The sequence below is a fragment of the Solea senegalensis genome, linkage group LG1 (assembly GCF_019176455.1).
Source record: "Solea senegalensis isolate Sse05_10M linkage group LG1, IFAPA_SoseM_1, whole genome shotgun sequence".
Taxonomy (NCBI): Eukaryota; Metazoa; Chordata; class Actinopteri; order Pleuronectiformes; family Soleidae; genus Solea; species Solea senegalensis.
The window spans coordinates 30,411,550-30,423,101 of record NC_058021.1 but is presented as its reverse complement, the minus strand read 5'-3'; positions in this window follow the sequence as shown (position 1 = coordinate 30,423,101).

Sequence of the window (11,552 nt, the reverse complement as noted above, 5' to 3'; positions counted from 1 at the left end):
GCAGATTCTCACCCTCTGCCTTTATGAGCCACTTGGCTCCTTATCCCTGATTAGTAACGTGATGATGGCATGACAGCATGCGCGGATGGATATAGCCTGCTAATAACACGTTTGTATGTATGTATGACAATAAACCTACCGCAGTCTCACCTGTGAGGTGGGGTTTTACAGTTTTATGTGAATTCGCCCGCAGATCTGAGCGCCACATACGTGTGCGTGGATGTGAAATCATAGCGTGTGTGACCTCATATTATCAGTATCGGAGAAGTCGGTTGCAACAGAGCTTGCAGCAGAGCTTCCTGTGCTTCAGAAAGAAGCCTCTGTCTTTCTTTGAAAGCATGTGCTGCATGTAAACACTTCAACGGGGAAGCACTGCAGTCAGAGGAAAATAAGCTGATGGTGGGGGGGGTGTTCTGCTTTTGTTGTCGAAGCTCTTAACAGAGCTAATATCTCAGTGTGCACTCTAACACTACATCTTTTAGAACCGTTATGTAGCCATAAAGCACGGGTTGCCACGTATTGATTTCCGGGCAATGCAGGGAGCCGTCAGGAGCCGTAAATTCTGGGAGACATGTGTCCCGACAACGCAGCCGCCCGGGCCCCGACAGTCGCTCCTGAGCAATTGGAGGAGGGTGTGATGGCAGCTTAGAGGTCCACGATGATCACAGAGTCTTTGTGATGGAGTGGCCGAAGCTGCAGGCCAATTGTAGGGTCCGCCGGGGAAGTAGGGTTTAGCTCAGTCATGTGAGAAATGGGCCTGCGAGTATTGCTGAGTGATGTGATTGGACGGGGCAATATGCTTCGAGCCAGGGACCCTCACATTCATACCTGTGTGCCTCATCATTAACCCTTTCAGTCGCGGATTTTCACACACACACACACACACACACACACACACACCTACCTTTTTTTCCCCTGCTTCTTGTGAAATGGTCTGCTGTTTTCATATCAAACAAAGAGGATCTGCTGCAACTTTATGTTCATTACACGAGGATTCACTGACTCCTCTGACTAACATGATTTTAATTGTAGTATCAATGCAATATCCTTTGTGTGAAATCCTATGTAAATCATGTCATGTTGTACACATTCTGATCACACTTTGTTGTTCCCGCGGCTCCTTAAAAAGTCTTAAAAAGGCATTTGAATGTTCATACATCTAAAAACAAGGCCCTTTATTTGTATTAAAATGTCTTAAATCCCTCTTTCAAAAGTGTTAACACATAGGCAGTAGGCTTTTATATTTTTTTTTTTTATTATTAAGTGAAAGTCAAAATACATGATTGGTAGCAGTTATTTAAAAAGTAATAGCAGTAGCTTTGGAACCAATAAAATTGTTTTCGAAGTAGATGCAATGGACCAAAAAAGTCATGTATTGTTGAAATAAACATTTGGGCAAAAGGTGTCCTGAACTAATGTGTTTTGGGCAGCTTTGTTGTTTTTGTTTATTGTAAAATTGGTCTTTTTAATTGTCAATTAAAAGGTCTTAAAAAGCTCTATCATGTTAATATTTAATCATTTAATATTTCTATCATTTGGATATAACGTTGTTGTGTGTCATTGCAAATGTAACTTCAAAATCAGGATACCGAGTTAAAATGAGATAAATACACCAAGCAAATAAACGTAAAACATCGTCAATTATCAAAATACTTGAAAACAGAATACTTGAAACTTGAAATTTTTATATTTTATATATATAAATGTTGTATGTGTCTATATATCTATATATTTATATAGATATATACATATACATGTATGTATGTGTGTGTATATATATATATATATATATATATATATATATATATATATATATATATATATATACACATGTACACATATATATGAAAATCATGTAAATATATGAAATCACTTGATGCCCTGAGTGAGCCAATTCTTTTGACAGTCTATTAGGCAATCAATCAATACTCTTATGTAAGGGGGAGTCTATAACACATCACACCGATGAATAAAACATAGAACAAACGTCCTGGGAGAGATGATCCAGAATGCATTAGTCAGACAGCGCTGTGACACTGCCAAATAAAGAAAAACCCCAACTGGCAGCTTCTCTTCCCCCTGAAGCGAAAGACACAGAGCACAGAGAACCAGTAAGAGCAAACACACGTACTGTATGCAGTGAGGGCAGCCCAAACATAGGGCTTGTTTGTTTGTGAATGAATGGGAGCATTGAAAAGTCCACATTTCTTGTGTTGCAGTGACAAAGGAAAACAGCCGTGGCAAGGAGCTGAGTTTATGAATCGTGCCTGCCTCAGAGCCGATCGACGCCAAACACCGGCACTCCAATCAAACAGGTCATTCACAGGTCATATGTATATATATATATATATATATATATATATGTGTACATATTCTTGGAAAAACAGCTTCATAATAAAGGAGGATTTTAACAACGTACAAAAAAGTGACCTCTCTTTTAATGGGCGGCTGATGATGTCACATCACTACACACAGAATTCTTTGGTCTCCAAGTAAACCAGCTCCTCTGCGTGCTGATTGGCTGACCAGCTGCGAGAGGGGGAGGGTGTTTTTTCTTTTTTCTTCTTTTCTTTGCCTCTTGTTTCTGGATTAATCCTTGTGCCTGAGTGAGCTCATCTCCTCTGCTTTTTTCTTTTTCCTCTCTCTCTCTCTCTCTCTCTCTCTCTCTCTCGTAACTTGTGTCAAAACAACAATTACTCTGAATGCAGTCATGTCCAAGTATAATCTCATCCAGAATGGCAAACATGATGGTTTAGTGGTTTTGTGTTGTCAACACAAGACGACGAGGCATAAAACGTGATTGGGGTGTTTTTCTGCGTATCTAATCTCACAAATAAAAAAAAAACAACTTGTTGATCTAATTAAATTAGCCTCTTGTGTGCTTTACTTTCGGCTAATTCTTTTGATTCCTCATCCCCTGGAGCTCTGCCACTGGTTTTCTTGACAGTGTCTAATGGCGCTCTGAACCCTCCACTGAACTCGGCATTGCACTGGTTGCCCTCCGCAGTGAAACACAATACCATGTGCCTCTCTATCACAGTCATGTCTGGGGCTACAGGTGACCAGCTGTCTGCCTGTGTTCCTCTCCTCTGGGACAGCTGGAGCCATCAATCATCTCCTTCTCCCCCCCCCGGAGCACCGTTGTGTCCGTCTGCCTGCTCTGACCACCACAAAAACACCACCACGTCTCATCTGGCGTGACACTTCTTCTCTGACTAACACGCCGCTGTTGTGAATTTATACTTTGCTTATATTCCAGGCCTCCCCCCCAGCTTAAATCTCATGTGACAGATTCACGCCGCGAGTGCGTTTTTCATTTATCGATGGCATCGGCATTTCGCTCTAAAGCCTCGCGGTCGGTCCGCACCTCGTGGAGTAGTTTAGCCGTACCTTGATGCGTTGTTGAGCCCACTCCACGCAGCACGTGCAGTCACAGGCCATTCTCCCTCCGCAGATGGAAAGCATTGAAGCCCATTATTGTGTTCTTGGAGGGGCGTCTTCCACCATGAACTCTTTGGCACACTTTTAAAGAGAGTGGCCTTAATGTATTCAGGACTGATTCACAGTGGCTTTGGCACTTGGGCTACCATCCCCACACACACACACACACACACACAGACACACATACAGAGACTTCTCAGAAGAGAGGTTACCATGTGTGAGTTGTACTGCTCCCTGGAACTTTTCCTTGTTTATCATAAAAGGTGGAACCGATGGGCTTGCAACACGATTTCAAAGGGCCGGCACCCAAAAGTATGAGGTCTACCGCTAAAAGACATTTCCTGTTTATCTGGAGAGAGAGAGAGAGAGCACGTCATGACAGGCGGTTCGTCAAAAAAACAGCACTCAAACGCAGGAACCGGTCGCCGAGTCAAATCTGACCGTTACATAATGTCCGTCACTCAAAACAGCGTTGTTGAACTTGTGTCAGCGAGCTGATATTTACCAGGGACGTCGCTATAATTAGGCTTTACTCGGAGGCGAATTACAAAAGTGGCAGTGCGAGAACGTCTTCAGGCTCTCTGGGACTTGTCAGACACAGGGCTAATTGTTACACTTGGTGATTTTTAGTTTTAGTAGAACTGTTTCTCTCTCTGTGTGTGTCTGTGTGTCTGTGTGTGTGTGTGTGTGTGTGTGTCTGTGTGTGTGTGTGTGTGTGTGTGTGTGTGTGTGTGTGTGTGTGTATGTGTGTGTGTGTGTGTGTGTGTGTGTGTGTGTGTGTGTGTGTGTGTGTGTGTGTGTGTGTGTGAAGAACAAAAATACTTCAGTAATGGCTGTGACTGCTTCTGCCACTCATGTGACTCCTTTCTTTTAGGCCACGGCTGCTTCATTGTTGTCTCTCGCAGAGTTCCAGGGTGACGGGGAAGTTAACCGGGTGGAGTCCGTCTGGACTTACAGACTCACAGGCTCGCACTGCCGCATTAACACATCTCTCTCACACACACACACACACGCCCTCCTCACCTGTCGTAGTACACACCTTCGACACAAAGAAAACAAAAACAAAACCTTAGACAGCATCGTATTAAGAGCGTGTGCCGTTTGAATAGAGATGATAACAAGGTAACACGGCTCAGTGTTTATTTATCTGCACACTTGTTTGTTTACTTTATCTTTTATGTGAACCTTGGCCTCCTTTTTATAAGTGGTTGTTTGTCAGTAGTTAAGAGTGGATTTTTAAGCATTTTAGATATCCATGCTTTTAGAGCTGCATTGCTTCTGTGCTTTCTGTAAGTTGGCGGTGTTCTTAATCTGCCTCCATTTTAGTCTTTGTGAAGAGAAATGCTACCATCAGACCTGACGAATGGAGCTTTCGAGTGTTCGTCTCCTCAAATTACTGAACATTTGAGATATGTCGAGCAGTAGGGTTAATTTTTTAACCTTTTCTCTGTGATTTCTGTTGCGTTCCATCCCGTTTGCAGGCTTCTCACTTTGCTAATGCCGGGTTGCCGTTGTTTTGTGTTGCCTTTGTTGTTTTGTGTTGCATTTTTAATGACGTTTACCCTCAGACTGATCAGTTGTCGTTGCAGCAACTGAGGCTAAAACCTCTGTAATCTTTAAATGTTAATCTATGGCTCCGCTGAAACTGCCACCTTGAGTAACTCCACAAACCATTACGCTGCGCTGTGTTATTTTCATTCGCTATGCTTGAAAAACAGATATGAATTTCAAAACAAAAGCACCGTGAGGCACGATAGGAGCAATAATGGGATGACGGTTGCTATCATTCCAGCCTGACGGTCTTGTTTTGCCTCCGTAGCTGACACCCTGAGGCTCAGCAGGCTGGTGAGAAAAAAGGGCCCCTCTGTTAGCAGGAGACAATTAGCATAGCTCTGTGCACACAGCTTTTTACAAGACTTCTAACCAAACATCTTAGTCGAGCACCTGTATTGACATTGGCAGAACACTCTGTGTCGGTGTTCAGGTCCAGCTGAGAGTGAAAGCAAAGCATCTCAACGCGCTTGCCACGGGCAGCGAGACGACTAAATACCTGAGAGGTGGAGAGTGGAAGAGGGAAGGGTGTGTGTGTGTGTGAGTAAGCACTGCAGACTGATCACATCAGTGATTAAAGGACTGTATCATTGCATCATTTGTATGCTGATGTGAAATCACTACTTTGCATTGTGAGGTTTTCCATTTTTCCCTTCTTTTAGTGAAATGAATGAGCTGCTTCTGTCTCCTGTTAACTTCAAATGACTGCCACTCTTATTATGGAATGGAATTTCCTATGAAGATAATCTGTCATAGTTTGTGTCATTGCATTTCAAATGGTGAAATGCAGATTTTCAGTTGTAAAGGATTAATAAACGTTTTAAGCACTCTACAAGCGTTCAAGAATCTTTTATTTGTTGCTGGTTTAACTGTTTTCAAAGTACTCTGTAATTTAAAGCAACAGTCAGTAAGTTTACATGCACAGTTTAATTGAGCCAAGTCCATAGTCCAACTAACACCGGCAGTTGAACAACTTGCTGAGTCAGGGTATACATGCGGAGACGAAAATCGCCACGTACGTCTGTCTCCATAGGTGGCGCTGTATCTCTCTATAAGCTAGTGTGTACTGAATCATTTTCCTGTTGACCTTTACGTCACAGAAAAACAAACCGCAACAGCGAGAGGGACGGTGAGATGTTTTGTGCTGTGGTTCTGTATGTTTCGTACCTGCTGTACATGTTAATCGTGATAAAAATTAGATCGAGCATGGCTCTTGTGGTTGCTGTGTTGTCCAAAATAAGACGCCACCGCCACAGTACAGTTTTCTACTTCCGGGTCAAAGACTGGGGCAGAAATTGAGAAAACATTGAGAAAAAAACATTGAGAAAACAAAGTTATTCTCGTAGTCTGACTTAAAATTGTGTAATTTCATCATTTGTATGTTGCTGTGAAATCATAACATAGACATTGTGAGTTTTAGAAACGGGACAGTTACATTTTTCACTTTTTTATTAGATGAATGAGCTGTTTCTATCGCCTGTTGACTTTAAATGACTTATTGAATGGAAGTTCCTATGAAGACCTGCAATGACTAATCTGTCATGGTTTGCTTCATTACATTTCTAAGGAACTTGTTTGACAAATTGTGAAATATAGATTTTCAGTGGTAAACTAAATGATTAATACACTTTTGAAGCACTCTTTCAAACTTTCAAGTATATTTTATTTGTTGTTGGTTTAACTGTTTTAAAGTAGTCTACATTGATCAAGTACAAAATCCATGGAAAATGGTTAGTTGATGGTGTTCACGTGATTGTTTTGTATGTTTTTATCAAATATAAAAGAAATCATGATTTTTACTAAATATATGAAAAAAATGAAACTCAAAAAATTATTATTATTATCTTATTTCCACCAAAAAAGTTGAACTATTCCTTTAGATAAAAGTACAAGTCTAAAAATACAAGAGAATAATCCACCATTAGTAAAGTTTAATTCACACACCAGTGCTAAAACCTCCTGATAAACACAAAGGACATACTGTAACTCAACATCCATTTACTGTTTCTGGACCTTTCATCCATATTTCATGACATTCCTTGGTATTTGGAGTTTGCCCAGATTCTCAGCAAACACCACTTTAGAGAAAGGGTTTATATGGGTGCTATGCATCACATTAAAAATGTATTAGTGATTGTTTTGTTATAGTAAAGCTCTTGTTTCCCCTGAAACCAAACTCTGAGACTATGTTCCATGAAAAAGAAAGTGACTCATCATTTCAGCTTAGTCAGTGTTTTCCTTTGACTGTAAATACGCCACACCACACGACAGCACCTCCTACATGACTTCAAAATTAGAGATGATGTTATCAGTCCAGTGATGACACCGCTTCTATCCGTTCACCACTTTGCTCACATAGAGAGAAATCTGATGAGGATTTTAAAAAATGTAATTACAGAAATACTAATATTGATGATCAGAGATGTTTCGTAGGGATTGGAGAGATCTGAGACTTCAGTGTAGATGGGTTCTCTCATGAAAGAATATGCATCTACAAGATGTTAATAGTGCTTTTATGTAAGAAAGATAGCCCTGTTTTTGGAACAAAAGAGGACTGGTAACCTGTTCAGGGTGTACCCCACCTTTCAACCTATGTCAAATGGGAGTGGCCCCAATGATCTTCATGTGGAGGATGAAGTGGATTTGAATGAATTCATTAATGAGTATACATTTCTTCATTGAACCCTTCAAAGCAGGGGACTCAAACTCAATTAACCTGGGGGCCACTGAGCATCTAGTCTTTTTTTGAAAAAGCAATATAATCTTTAATTGTATCACAATAATGGTAATAGTGATGGTATTTCACAGAATTTCAAAATGAAATTGTTTGTTTTGATATGAAACTAAATATAGCTTGTAATAAAAACGTATAGGATTCAAATTGAATCTATTCATTAAAAAAATACAGAAATAACTAATTCTATCAATATTATGATATTAAGTTGATAATATGCATTAGACCTCTGCTTAAAGAGTACGCTTTGTTAAAATAGATTATGCTAGCCATTTTAAATTTCAAGTAGCCTATCTGTCTGCTATTTTATTTATTTTTTAAATCTGTTACTTCAAAGGTACTCTTTAGCTACATTGGTAGCCATTTCAATTTTGAAGCGTTATTGACACAAACAAAAACACTCTATCTATAGATCTAATATAATCTATTTACACTTAACATGCTATATATATATATTTAAACATACATATATTTAAATGCTGTTTTTACTTCAAAGTGTGCTTTAAAGAGTGTGCTTTGAAGTTCTGTCTCTCTAGCTAGCTAGCTAGTTAGCGCGATTATGCTAGCTGCCATTTCAAATTTGAAGTAGCTTTATTGACATGAACGAAAAACACTATCTATCTATGTATCCATCTATCTGAAAGCTCAGTACATCTTATTCACATTATGTGACGTTTTATTATTTCATTGATACAGTGAGGTGGTGGCCGGGCGCGTGTTATTTCCTCACGCAAGTCAGGTGAGTGTCCTGTGGGTACGGCGTGCAACGCGGAGGAGGAGGAGGAGTAGACGGGCGTGCAGCACACACACACACATACACACACACACACACAACATGCAGGAAGCGGCGTGGGCTGCCTCCCTGTGTCACCGCCTGCGTCACAGCAGACGCCAGGAGGGAGTTTTCCACTGACGAAAAAGGCTGCGCTTCTCGGCAGACTGCTACAGACAAGGGAAGCGCTCGAGCTGCGGCGGAGCTCCGTACGGCAGCGGCACATTCAGACAATAGCACCGATAGCTGTGCGTATTTTTTATTTATATATATATATAAATCTATATATCTATACATGCGCGGATACGCGCTTTATTTATTAGCTGTGCCATTCGGATTACCTTCACATTTACCTCCTCTAACCGGCGGTTCGTCCAGCGCTATTTTGTCACTAATGGTGATCGGATACTTGAATTGGTGGTGAGTACACACACTAACAGTTCGCAGCTGGGTTTATTGAACATTGTCATTTATGTGTGTTAACCTCATCCGAGGAGGCACTAGTTTGCCCTGTTGTTTCATTTGCGTCATTTAAAATGTTGACTGAGTATGTATTATAATAATAAGATGGTGTTGTAGAGTTGATTTGTGTCTGCGGTTCATTTGCATGGGCATTCATTTGACTTTAACGTTTAAAAGGCGTCCGTTTAACTTGACGTTACATTGTAAATATTGACACGATGAGCCGCTTTCTTCCAAGTGAGTTTTTTTTCACCGGTTAGTTTGAGGCGCTGGTGATCACACAGTCTGATAAGAAGATGTGTTGATTCAGGCGAGACTCCCAACAGCCTGTTTTCATTCATCTCATTGATTTTTTATTTATTTTTTTGTTTAATCGATCGCTGCTTGATCGGGGTTTTGTGGTGGCTTGAAACGTGGGTCACTACATTTCTGCGTGTTCACTGTGAGCTGCGTGAATTCTTTTCTTTTCTGCGTGAACTGTTGATGAGGTCTGCTTTGTGTGTGTGTGTGTGTAGAGAGTTGTTCTCGGTCACCTCAGCGGTGCTGGTGCGCCTCTTGTATCTAGAGCGACTCCTGAAGGCACTACATGTGAGCGCACAGCTGACAGTGCTGCTGTCATTACAATTAGTATTAATCTCAAGGAATGATGGGGGGGGACTCACTCTCACACACACACACACACACACACACACACACAGAGAGACTGCATGCACACGATCTGCACCAGATTTATTAACTGTTTTTTTATTATTATTGATGATTGCTGAGCCATGTTGGTTTACCTCCTTCGTTGTTTGCACAATTCCCCTTTTCAACACAACAGCATATGTGTGAGTTTATTATCACAATCAGTCAGTGTGGCACGTAAATGGCCACAGATTGAGATGATTTAATTTTAGATTTAAAGGGAAGGAAGCTGTTTGTTTGTGAGTCCACAGGCTCTAATTGTTCTTCTTCTTCTTATTATTATTATTATTATTATTATTATTATTATTATCACAGAACCAGACGGTATCTGCTGCTGCTGCTGTTGTTGGTAAAAAGCGACTGAATCACTGGATTTGTCTCCAGCCGACCTTACCCGGATCATTTTTGGAATCATGTTTTCTGGAATTAGGCTAAACAGACGGAGCTGAATGATCCTTTGTTTACTGAGAGCCAGTGTGATGCTGCATGCTTCCACACTGGGGCCATGCATTCGCAAGGAATGTGCAGTGATGTTAAATAACCTCTTGTTCCTGTATCACAATTATTAATGATCGCTGTCTGCTTCGCTGCCACACTCTAACACTTTGACAGCCAAAGACACTGAGAGAGCTCTTTGGAGTTCCAGCAACCATGACAAATACCGTCCATGCCCACCTCTCCTGACTCCCTCCTCTCCTCTCCATCATATGATCCTGTATTCGGCTAACCTTGTGGTGCCTGCAGCTGTTAGACACAGCATACATAATGTGAATGGCTACTTCCTGTGCTGCAGTGTATGTTTCACAACCTCAGGAAACTCGTACTCACTTTAAGTATCTGTCTGCCCAGCTGGGAGATGCAGCAGCAGCAGCAGTAGTAGTAACAGCAGCAGCAGCAACAGCAGCGGTGCTGGGTTCAGACAAGGTTGTCTGTGCCTGCTACATTTTGGTCACGCAGGACAGCCCCACTCTTTTGTGCACAGAGACTGGGGAGGAGGAGGAGGGGGAGAGTGAGTGCAGAGAGTGGGGGTGTTTTAGGGACTTTGCTGCTGACAGTCTCCCACACAGCAGTGCACAGCTCCCATCTGCTTTGTCCTCTCCCAGCATTCCTCACTGCAAGTGTCCCAGACTGGAGCGTGACCCCTGAACCTAAATCCACCTCCTCCCTTCTTACACACACACACACACACACACACATACACACACAAAGCTGCAGCTTGTGAATGCAAACACTATTTTCCCAATCAGACTTTCTCAACTTGCTCAAATATGTAAAAACAATTACACACAGGATGGCTTTGCTCATCAGTAATAGTCTTCAATGCAGGTTCCAGAGAGCAAAGTCTGGCTATTCAAGTTTGTCCTGCATGCCAGATTGATGACAGCTGAGGGCATGTGAGGTCCACATGCAAGCTAATACCCTGTCAGGTGTGGCCTGGAAAGGTAGCTCGTTCACTCTTCACTGCCTTGGGGGAGCAGGACTTTCCAGTGGTTAGCAGCAGAAAACACATCTGGGTTAGATAGAGCCTGTGTTCTTCTCCCACTATTACAGCCAGGGTAGCTCTGCCAGAAAGGAATTCCTGCGGCTTGGAGACATGACATTATTTATTTGTTTTGTACGATTCTCCCTCCTCCTTCCCACTACCTCTCCTTTTTGGAATCAGTGAGTGTGTGAGTGTGTGTGCGCACGGGTCGAGGCAGAGGAACAGAATGTTTCTGTGGCACGGTCTCCCCAGCCAGCGCCGCGCTTCAGTGGGAACAACAGGCTCATAGAGGAGACGGCAGGAGCCCTCGCCGCTTTGTTCCAGCAGGTGGAGTGCTTCTGAGTGAACAGCTGAGTTTAAGACTCGAGCCAGTGTCTCTCCCAGCTGTGCAGGGAGCTGGTTTCCAGCTCAGTGTCATGTCG